The sequence below is a fragment of the Loxodonta africana genome, chromosome 20 (assembly GCF_030014295.1).
Source record: "Loxodonta africana isolate mLoxAfr1 chromosome 20, mLoxAfr1.hap2, whole genome shotgun sequence".
Lineage (NCBI taxonomy): Eukaryota > Metazoa > Chordata > Mammalia > Proboscidea > Elephantidae > Loxodonta > Loxodonta africana.
Window position 1 is genome coordinate 80,070,499 of NC_087361.1, and position 12,161 is coordinate 80,082,659.

Genomic DNA, 12,161 nt, shown 5'->3' on the forward strand with positions numbered 1-12,161 from the left:
CCTTAACTAGTAGTATTCACTTGTATTCTTGCATCAACTAGTAGCCTTAACTAGGACTCTTGCCTTAAGCAGTGGCCTGAATTTGTACCTTGCCTTAACTAGCAGCCTTAACTAGCACCCGTGCCTTTACTAGTACTCTTAACTAGTACAGTGCCCCTAACTAGTCTCCTGAACTGGTAGCCTTGTCCTAACTAGTACCCTTAACCAGGAGCCTTGCCTTAAGGAATAGTCTTAGTGGCTATCCTTGCCTCAACAAGTCCCCTTAACTAGTACCCTTGCATTAACTAGTAGCCTGGCCTTATCGGTACCCATAACTACTACCCTTGCCTTAACCAGTTGCCTTAACTAGCACCCTGGACTTAGCCAGTAGTATGAACATGTACCCTTGCATCGACTAGTCGACAACACGAGTACTCTTGCCTGAAGTAGTGGCCTAAACTCGTTCCTTGCCTTCCTAGTAGCCTTAACTAGTACTCTGAACTAGTACAGTGGCCCTAACTAGTATTCTGAACTAGAAGCCTTGTGGTAACTAGTACCCCTAACGAGTCACCTTGCCTTAAGGAACAGTCTTAACGTCTACCCTTGCCTTACTAGTCCTCTTAACTAGTAGCCAAACCTTAACTAGTACCCTGAAGTAGTAGCCTTGCATGGACTAGTAGCCCAGCCTTAACTAGTACCCTGGCCGTCACTAGGACCCTTGCCTCAACTAGTACCCTGGCATTAACTAGTAGTCTTAACTATACCCTGGCCTTATCGCTACCCATAGCTACTACCCTTGCCTTGACCAGTTGCCTTAACTAGTACCCGGGCCTTAATTAGTAGTATGAACTTGTACCCTTGCATCAACTAGTAGCCTAAACTAATACGCTTGCCTGAAGTAGTAGCCTTCACTTGTACCTTGCCTTCCTAGTAGCCTTAACTAGTACCCGTCCATTAACTAGTACTCTTAACTAGTACAGTGGCCCTAACTAGTAGCCCGAACTAGTCCCCTTGCCTTAGGTAGTCCCTTTTCCAAACTAGTACCCTTCTTGAGTACCCCTTTTTTTATGGAGTAGGGTATGGTCCAGTAGGGTGTCATAAGGTAGGGTAGCATACGGTAGAACAGAGAAAACAGAATCCAATAGAATAGAAGAGGATAAGTCAGGATAGCTTAGTTTCGTGTAGGGTATGGTAGAGTAGCATAGGATGGAATAGAGAAAAGAGAAAACGAGAATCCAATACAACAGAATCGAAAAGAACAGACTAGATGAGGAAAGACTAGGGCGGGATAGGGTTCTGTCGAATAGAAGAGCATAGAATGGTGTGGAATGGAGTCAAATGCAGTCAAACCGAGATGAATCGACTAGAAAAGAGTCGAATAGAGCGGAATAGCACCGAATAGGGACGTATAGGGCTGAGTCGAGCCCAATCGAGCCCAATCGAGCCCGATCAAGTCAAATCGACCAGATTCGAGCTGAATGGAGCTGAATGGAGCTGGAATGAGCCAAATAGAGACACAGAAAATGAGCCAAGCTAGATCGAGCCAAATCGCACCTAATCACACCCTATTGCATCGAATCTCGTCGAAGTCCATCCAATCCCACCAAAACCCATTGAATCTCATGAAATCTCACCGAATCCCGTCCAATTGTGTCCAATCGGGTCGAATCGAATGCAATCGAATTCAATAGAACAGCTTAGAGTAGTGTAGGTTAGGCTGGGATTCAATAGGGTAGGGCACAGAGGAATAGACTAGAGAAGCATAGAGTAGAAGAGAAGAGAATACAAAGAGTAGAATGGAGTAGAGTGGAGTAGAATAGTCAGAGTCGAGTAGTGCAGAATAGAGATGAATAGATCCAATTCGAGCTGAATCGAGTCGAATGGAGAGGAAATGAGACAAATCTCCATGAATCGAATAGATTAGAGTAGAGTAGGGTGGGGGAGAAGAGAATAGAATAGTGTAGAATGGAGTCGAACAGAGTAGAATGGTGTGGAATGGAGTCGAATGGAGCCAAATAGAGACGAATAAAGTAGAAAAGAGTTGAATAGAGCTGAACAGGGCCGGATAAGTTTGGGTCGAGCCTAATGATGCTGAATCGAGCAGAATCGAGCCAAATTGACCCGATTCGAGCCAAATCGAGCTAAATCAAGCCAATTCAAGCCTAATCCCATGGAATCGCCTTGAAAGGCATTGAATCGAATCGATTAGAGTAGAGGAGGGTAGAGTAGGAGGGGTTAGACTAAAACAGAACAGAACACAAGAGAAAGAATCGAATAGAATGAAGTAGAGACGAGTACAGTAGAATAGAGTCCAATAGAGTTGAATAGAGCCAAAGAGAGCTGAATGCAGCCGAATCCACCAAATTCGAGGTGAATCGAGAAGAATCATGTCGAATCGCGTTGAAAAGTGTCGAATCCAATCCAATAGTTTAGTGTAGGGCAGGTAAGATGAGGGTAGGGTAGGGTAGAAAAGAATAGATTAGAATAGACCAGAAAGAATAGAGAAGAGTAGACTAGAGTCAAATCGAGTCAAATCCTGCCGAAAAGAGCCGAATAGAGAGGAAAAGGGCCAAGTCCAACCGAATCGAGTTGAATTCGCACAAAAAGGACCTGATTCGAGCCGATAGGACCTGAATCAGGTCGAATCCCGTTCAAGTCTGTTGAATAGAATAGAACAGATTGCAGTAGGCTAAGTTAGAGTAGGGTAGGATAGACCAAAATGCAGTAGAAGAGAACAGGATAGAAGAGAACTGAAAGACTAGAATAGGGTCGAGTAGTGCAGAGTCTAGAAGAATAGAGTTGAATATTGCCGACTAGAGCAAAATAGAGCCCAAAAGACCCAACGTGATAGAAATCAAGATGAATGGCGCCGAATCCCGCGGAATCATGCTGGATCGCGTCGAATCCCGTTGAATTGCATTGAATCCCATCCATTCAAGTCCAATCCAATCGAATCGATTAGAATAGACTAGAGAAGGGTAGAGTACAAGACAATAGAATAGAGAAGAATACAGTCGGATGGAGTAGAATGGTGTAGAATGGAGTTGAAAAGAGATAATAGAGTTGAGTAGACTCATAGAGCCATATAGAGTTGAATAGAGCCTATTCAAGCTGAATAGAACTGACCAGGGCGAAATGGAGCCGATTAGAACTGAATCGAACCGATGAGAGCCCAAGAGGGATGAATGGAGTGCAACGGAGCCGATTGGAGCCGAATCGCATCGAAATGCGTGGAATCGAATCCAGTGGAATAGATTAGAGTAGGGTTGGTTAAAATAGAGTAGAAGAGAATTGAACACAGTAAAAGAGAATAAAAAGAATACAAGAGAATCGAGTCCAAAAGGTTAGAGCAGAGCAGAATAGTGTAGAGTAGAACAGAGTCGAATAGAGTCGAAGCGAGCCAAATGGAGAAGAAACAAGGCAAATCGCGTTGAATCCCCTCGAACCAATTCCAGTCAATTAGGGTAGGGTAGAGTAAAATAGTGTTGAGTGGAGTAGAATGCTGTGCAACGCAATCGAATGGAGTCGAAAGGAGTCGAAAAGAGCCGAATAGAGCCGAATAGTGCTGAAGAGGGCCGAAGAGGGCCGAATCGAGCTGAATTGAGCTGAATTGAGCCAAATCCAGTAAATCGAGCCTAATGGAGCCGAATTGAGCCTAATCCAGTTGAATCGACACTCTTCGAGCCAAATGGAGCCGAATGGACATGAATCGAACCAATTCGACCTGAATCGTGTCCAAATTCATGGAATCGAATTGAACAGATTAGAGTAGGGGAGGTTCGGGTATGGCAGGGTGGAATAGAGTAGAGTAGCATAGAATAAAACAGAAGAGACTAGAAGAGAACAGAACAATACAGAACGAATACAGAAAATAGTAGGCTAGAGTAGCGTAGAGGGAAACAGAGTAGAGTAGAATAGATTCGAACGGAGCTAAATAGAGCCAAACTGAGCCGAATCGTGTCCAAATGGGTTGAATCCAATCCAATCCAATGGATTAGAATAGAGTAGAGTTGGGTAGCATAGGGTAGGGTAGAATAGAGTAGAAAAGAAGAGAACAGCATAGGAAGAAGAAAGAAAATAGAGAAGAGTAGACTAGAGTACGATAGAGTAGGCTCGTGTATAATAGGGTAGACTCGAATACAGCTGAATAGAGCCGAATGGAGTCGAAATGAGAGGAATCACGTCTAATCGATTCGAGTAAATTAGAGTGGTGTAGGCTAGAGTAGAGCAGAATAGTGTAGAATGGTGTGGAATAAATAGAATGGAGTAGAATGGAGTCAAATAGAGACAAAAAGAGTAGAGAAGAGTCGAATAGAGCAGAATAGGGCCGAAAGAGGCGGAATTGAGCAGAATCGAAGCAATTCAAGCCAAACGAACCGAATAGAGCCAAACGGAATAGAATCGAGCTGATTCAAGCTTAATCACGTCGAATCCCGTTCAATGCATCCAATGCAATCCAAACGTCTAGATTAGAGAAGGGGAGAGGAGGGTGGAATAGAATAGAGTAGAGTAGAGTAGACTAGAAGAGATTAGAACAGAATAGAAGGAATAGAATAGAGTAGAAAAGAGTAGGGTCGAATAGACTCGAATAGAGTCGATTAGAGACGAATAGGCCAAATAGAGACGAATAGAGAAAACAGAGCTGAATGGAGCCGAATAGAGACGTAAAGGAGCCATATAGAGCCGATTCGCACCTAATCGAGCTGAATCAAGCAGAATCACGCCGACTGGCACTGAATAGCGTCGAATCACATCGAATCACGTCGAATCGCATCAAATCACATCGTTTTGTGTCGGACCGGGTCGAATCGCTTCGTATCGCATCGGATTGCATCGAATGTCGTCGAATCACGACGAATCACGCCCCATCACGTCCAATAACTTCGAATTGCGTCCAATCTCCTAGAATTCTGCTGAATCACGTCGAATCGTATGGAATCTCGCCTAATCTCTTTGAATCCCGTCAAATGCCTTCAGACCTTGTCGAATCCCGTCAAATCCTGTCCAATCGCGTCGAAGTGAATCGAATTGAATCAAATAGATTCAAGTAGGGTGGGTTTGGGTGCGGTGCAGTAGGGTTGGGTAGGGCAGGATAGAACAGAGTCCAACAGAATAGGAGAGAACAGAACAGAAGAGAAAGAATCCAGCAGAATAGAATAGAGTAGGAAAGAGTCAGATAGTGCAGAACATAGCCGAATTGAGGCGAATGGAGACAAAACAAGATGAATCGCGTTGAATCGCTTCGAATCGGGTCAAATCGAATCCATTCGAATAGATTAGGGTAGGGAAGGGTAGACGAGAATAGAGGAGAATAGTGCAGAATGGTGTGGAATGGATTAGAACGGAGCCGACTCGAGACGAATAGAGTAGAAAAGAGTCGAATAGAGCATAGTTGGGCCGAATAGGGCCAAAGAGGGCCTAATCGAGCAGAATCCAGCAGAATCGATGCCATTGGAGCTGAATGGAGCCAAATGGAGCCCAATCGAACCGACTCGAAGCGAATTGACCTGATTCAAGCCTAATCGGGTCGAATGGCGTGAAAATGCGATGACTCGAACAGAATCAAAGATTAGAGAAGGGGAGGGGAGCGGCTGGGAGGGTAGAACAGAATAGAATAGAACAGTACATAATAGAAGGAAGAGAAGATAGCACAGTACGGTAGAGCAGAGAAGAGTAGAGTCGAATAGAGTGAAATAGTGCAGAATAGAGCTGAATAGAGCTAATTCTAGCCGAATCGAGCCCAATGGAAACAAAACGTGATGAATCGCGTCCAATAGCGTCCCATCGAATCCATTAGAATAGATTAGAGTAGGGTAGGGTAGGGTAGAACAGAATAGAGTAGAATGGAGTCGAATGGAGTTGCATAGAGAAAACTAGAGTAGAAAAGAGTCAAATCGAGCCGAATAAGGCTGAACCAAGTCGAATTGAGTTGAAACAAGCCGAATCGAAGTGATTCAAGCCAAATCGAGCTGAATCGAGCTGATGGTGCCGAATGAGCCGATTCAAGCCTCATCGCGTCCAATCACATTGAAATGCTTTGAATCGAATCCAATTGAATAGATTCAAAAAGGTTAGGGTAGGGTGGTTTTTGATAGGGTAGACTAGGGTAGACGAAAGTAGACTAGAGTAGAGTAGACAAGAGAAGTCTAGAGTAGTAGCCTAGACAAGACAGCTGGACTAGTCAGACTAGTGGTATAGATCAGTAGGCTAGACAACTAGCCTTGAAGAGTCCCCTTGCCCTGACAAGTACCCTAAATTCTGAATCTGAACTAGTCCCCTTGCCTTAACTAGTATCCTGAACTAGTAGCCTTGTCTGAACTAGTACCCTTAACTAGTAGCCTTGCCTTAAGTAATAGTCTTAATGTCTACCCTTGCCTTACCAGTACCCTGAACTAGTAGCCCTGCCTTAACTAGTACCCTGGCCTTCACCAGTAGCCTTCACTAGTACCCTGGCCTTCACTAGTAGCCTTGCCTCAACTAGTACCCTTCACTAGTACCCTCGCATGAACTAGTTGTCTTAACTAGTACCTGGCCTTCTCAGTCCCCATAAGTCCTACCCTGGCCTTAACCAGCTGCCTTAACTGGTACCCTGGTCTTAACTCGTAGTATTCACTTGTACCCTTGAATCCACTGGTAGCCTAAACTAGTCGTCTTGCCTTAAGTAGTAGCCTTCACTTGGACCTTGCCTGAACTAGTATCCTTAACTAGTACCTGTGCCTTAAGTAGTACTCTGAACTAGTACAGCGGCCATAACGAGTAGCCTGAACTAGTAGCCTTGTCTGAATTAGTACCCTGAACTTGTAGCCTTGCTTTAAGTAATAGTCTTAACATCTGCCCTTGCCTTACTAGTACCCTTAACTAGTGGCCAAGCCTTCCCTACTACCCCTAACTAGTAGCCTTGCCTTAACTAGTACCCTTGCCTTAACCAGTTGCCTTAACTAGGACCCTGGCCTTAACTAGAAATATCAACTTGTAAACTTGCATCAAAGAGTAGCCTTAACTAGGACTCTTGCCTTAAGTAGTGGGCTGAACTAGTACTCGTGCCTTAGCTAGTACTCTTAACTAGTACAGTGCCCCTAACTCGTATCCTGAACTAGTAGCCTTCTCTTAACTAGTACCCTTAACTAGTAGCCTTGCCTTCACTGGTACCCTGGCCTTCTCCAGTAGCCTTAACTCAGACCCTGGCCTTCACTGGCAGCCTTAAGTAGTACCCTTAACTAGTACCCTCGCATTCACTAGTAGTCTGAACTAGTACCCTGGCCGTATCAGTACCCAGAACTACTACCCTTGCCGTAACCAGTTGCCTTAAGTAGTACCCTGGCCTTAACTAGTAGTATTCACTTGTATTCTTGCATCAACTAGTAGCCTTAACTAGGACTCTTGCCTTAAGCAGTGGCCTGAATTTGTACCTTGCCTTAACTAGCAGCCTTAACTAGCACCCGTGCCTTTACTAGTACTCTTAACTAGTACAGTGCCCCTAACTAGTCTCCTGAACTGGTAGCCTTGTCCTAACTAGTACCCTTAACCAGGAGCCTTGCCTTAAGGAATAGTCTTAGTGGCTATCCTTGCCTCAACAAGTCCCCTTAACTAGTACCCTTGCATTAACTAGTAGCCTGGCCTTATCGGTACCCATAACTACTACCCTTGCCTTAACCAGTTGCCTTAACTAGCACCCTGGACTTAGCCAGTAGTATGAACATGTACCCTTGCATCGACTAGTCGACAACACGAGTACTCTTGCCTGAAGTAGTGGCCTAAACTCGTTCCTTGCCTTCCTAGTAGCCTTAACTAGTACTCTGAACTAGTACAGTGGCCCTAACTAGTATTCTGAACTAGAAGCCTTGTGGTAACTAGTACCCCTAACGAGTCACCTTGCCTTAAGGAACAGTCTTAACGTCTACCCTTGCCTTACTAGTCCTCTTAACTAGTAGCCAAACCTTAACTAGTACCCTGAAGTAGTAGCCTTGCATGGACTAGTAGCCCAGCCTTAACTAGTACCCTGGCCGTCACTAGGACCCTTGCCTCAACTAGTACCCTGGCATTAACTAGTAGTCTTAACTAGTACCCTGGCCTTATCGCTACCCATAGCTACTACCCTTGCCTTGACCAGTTGCCTTAACTAGTACCCGGGCCTTAATTAGTAGTATGAACTTGTACCCTTGCATCAACTAGTAGCCTAAACTAATACGCTTGCCTGAAGTAGTAGCCTTCACTTGTACCTTGCCTTCCTAGTAGCCTTAACTAGTACCCGTCCATTAACTAGTACTCTTAACTAGTACAGTGGCCCTAACTAGTAGCCCGAACTAGTCCCCTTGCCTTAGGTAGTCCCTTTTCCAAACTAGTACCCTTCTTGAGTACCCCTTTTTTTATGGAGTAGGGTATGGTCCAGTAGGGTGTCATAAGGTAGGGTAGCATACGGTAGAACAGAGAAAACAGAATCCAATAGAATAGAAGAGGATAAGTCAGGATAGCTTAGTTTCGTGTAGGGTATGGTAGAGTAGCATAGGATGGAATAGAGAAAAGAGAAAACGAGAATCCAATACAACAGAATCGAAAAGAAGAGACTAGATGAGGAAAGACTAGGGCGGGATAGGGTTCTGTCGAATAGAAGAGCGTAGAATGGTGTGGAATGGAGTCAAATGCAGTCAAACCGAGATGAATCGACTAGAAAAGAGTCGAATAGAGCGGAATAGCACCGAATAGGGACGTATAGGGCTGAGTCGAGCCCAATCGAGCCCAATCGAGCCCGATCAAGTCAAATCGACCAGATTCGAGCTGAATGGAGCTGAATGGAGCTGGAATGAGCCAAATAGAGACACAGAAAATGAGCCAAGCTAGATCGAGCCAAATCGCACCTAATCACACCCTATTGCATCGAATCTCGTCGAAGTCCATCCAATCCCACCAAAACCCATTGAATCTCATGAAATCTCACCGAATCCCGTCCAATTGTGTCCAATCGGGTCGAATCGAATGCAATCGAATTCAATAGAACAGCTTAGAGTAGTGTAGGTTAGGCTGGGATTCAATAGGGTAGGGCACAGAGGAATAGACTAGAGAAGCATAGAGTAGAAGAGAAGAGAATACAAAGAGTAGAATGGAGTAGAGTGGAGTAGAATAGTCAGAGTCGAGTAGTGCAGAATAGAGATGAATAGATCCAATTCGAGCTGAATCGAGTCGAATGGAGAGGAAATGAGACAAATCTCCATGAATCGAATAGATTAGAGTAGAGTAGGGTGGGGGAGAAGAGAATAGAATAGTGTAGAATGGAGTCGAACAGAGTAGAATGGTGTGGAATGGAGTCGAATGGAGCCAAATAGAGACGAATAAAGTAGAAAAGAGTTGAATAGAGCTGAACAGGGCCGGATAAGTTTGGGTCGAGCCTAATGATGCTGAATCGAGCAGAATCGAGCCAAATTGACCCGATTCAAGCCAAATCGAGCTAAATCAAGCCAATTCAAGCCTAATCCCATGGAATCGCCTTGAAAGGCATTGAATCGAATCGATTAGAGTAGAGGAGGGTAGAGTAGGAGGGGTTAGACTAAAACAGAACAGAACACAAGAGAAAGAATCGAATAGAATGAAGTAGAGACGAGTACAGTAGAATAGAGTCCAATAGAGTTGAATAGAGCCAAAGAGAGCTGAATGCAGCCGAATCCACCAAATTCGAGGTGAATCGAGAAGAATCATGTCGAATCGCGTTGAAAAGTGTCGAATCCAATCCAATAGTTTAGTGTAGGGCAGGTAAGATGAGGGTAGGGTAGGGTAGAAAAGAATAGATTAGAATAGACCAGAAAGAATAGAGAAGAGTAGACTAGAGTCAAATCGAGTCAAATCCTGCCGAAAAGAGCCGAATAGAGAGGAAAAGGGCCAAGTCCAACCGAATCGAGTTGAATTCGCACAAAAAGGAGCTGATTCGAGCCGATAGGACCTGAATCAGGTCGAATCCCGTTCAAGTCTGTTGAATAGAATAGAACAGATTGCAGTAGGCTAAGTTAGAGTAGGGTAGGATAGACCAAAATGCAGTAGAAGAGAACAGGATAGAAGAGAACTGAAAGACTAGAATAGGGTCGAGTAGTGCAGAGTCTAGAAGAATAGAGTTGAATATTGCCGACTAGAGCAAAATAGAGCCCAAAAGACCCAACGTGATAGAAATCAAGATGAATGGCGCCGAATCCCGCGGAATCATGCTGGATCGCGTCGAATCCCGTTGAATTGCATTGAATCCCATCCATTCAAGTCCAATCCAATCGAATCGATTAGAATAGACTAGAGAAGGGTAGAGTACAAGACAATAGAATAGAGAAGAATACAGTCGGATGGAGTAGAATGGTGTAGAATGGAGTTGAAAAGAGATAATAGAGTTGAGTAGACTCATAGAGCCATATAGAGTTGAATAGAGCCTATTCAAGCTGAATAGAACTGACCAGGGCGAAATGGAGCCGATTAGAACTGAATCGAACCGATGAGAGCCCAAGAGGGATGAATGGAGTGCAACGGAGCCGATTGGAGCCGAATCGCATCGAAATGCGTGGAATCGAATCCAGTGGAATAGATTAGAGTAGGGTTGGTTAAAATAGAGTAGAAGAGAATTGAACACAGTAAAAGAGAATAAAAAGAATACAAGAGAATCGAGTCCAAAAGGTTAGAGCAGAGCAGAATAGTGTAGAGTAGAACAGAGTCGAATAGAGTCGAAGCGAGCCAAATGGAGAAGAAACAAGGCAAATCGCGTTGAATCCCCTCGAACCAATTCCAGTCAATTAGGGTAGGGTAGAGTAAAATAGTGTTGAGTGGAGTAGAATGCTGTGCAACGCAATCGAATGGAGTCGAAAGGAGTCGAAAAGAGCCGAATAGAGCCGAATAGTGCTGAAGAGGGCCGAAGAGGGCCGAATCGAGCTGAATTGAGCTGAATTGAGCCAAATCCAGTAAATCGAGCCTAATGGAGCCGAATTGAGCCTAATCCAGTTGAATCGACACTCTTCGAGCCAAATGGAGCCGAATGGACATGAATCGAACCAATTCGACCTGAATCGTGTCCAAATTCATGGAATCGAATTGAACAGATTAGAGTAGGGGAGGTTCGGGTATGGCAGGGTGGAATAGAGTAGAGTAGCATAGAATAAAACAGAAGAGACTAGAAGAGAACAGAACAATACAGAACAAATACAGAAAATAGTAGGCTAGAGTAGCGTAGAGGGAAACAGAGTAGAGTAGAATAGATTCGAACGGAGCTAAATAGAGCCAAACTGAGCCGAATCGTGTCCAAATGGGTTGAATCCAATCCAATCCAATGGATTAGAATAGAGTAGAGTTGGGTAGCATAGGGTAGGGTAGAATAGAGTAGAAAAGAAGAGAACAGCATAGGAAGAAGAAAGAAAATAGAGAAGAGTAGACTAGAGTACGATAGAGTAGGCTCGTGTATAATAGGGTAGACTCGAATACAGCTGAATAGAGCCGAATGGAGTCGAAATGAGAGGAATCACGTCTAATCGATTCGAGTAAATTAGAGTGGTGTAGGCTAGAGTAGAGCAGAATAGTGTAGAATGGTGTGGAATAAATAGAATGGAGTAGAATGGAGTCAAATAGAGACAAAAAGAGTAGAGAAGAGTCGAATAGAGCAGAATAGGGCCGAAAGAGGCGGAATTGAGCAGAATCGAAGCAATTCAAGCCAAACGAACCGAATAGAGCCAAACGGAATAGAATCGAGCTGATTCAAGCTTAATCACGTCGAATCCCGTTCAATGCATCCAATGCAATCCAAACGTCTAGATTAGAGAAGGGGAGAGGAGGGTGGAATAGAATAGAGTAGAGTAGAGTAGACTAGAAGAGATTAGAACAGAATAGAAGGAATAGAATAGAGTAGAAAAGAGTAGGGTCGAATAGACTCGAATAGAGTCGATTAGAGACGAATAGGCCAAATAGAGACGAATAGAGAAAACAGAGCTGAATGGAGCCGAATAGAGACGTAAAGGAGCCATATAGAGCCGATTCGCACCTAATCGAGCTGAATCAAGCAGAATCACGCCAACTGGCACTGAATAGCGTCGAATCACATCGAATCACGTCGAATCGCATCAAATCACATCGTTTTGTGTCGGACCGGGTCGAATCGCTTCGTATCGCATCGGATTGCATCGAATGTCGTCGAATCACGACGAATCACGCCCCATCACGTCCAATAA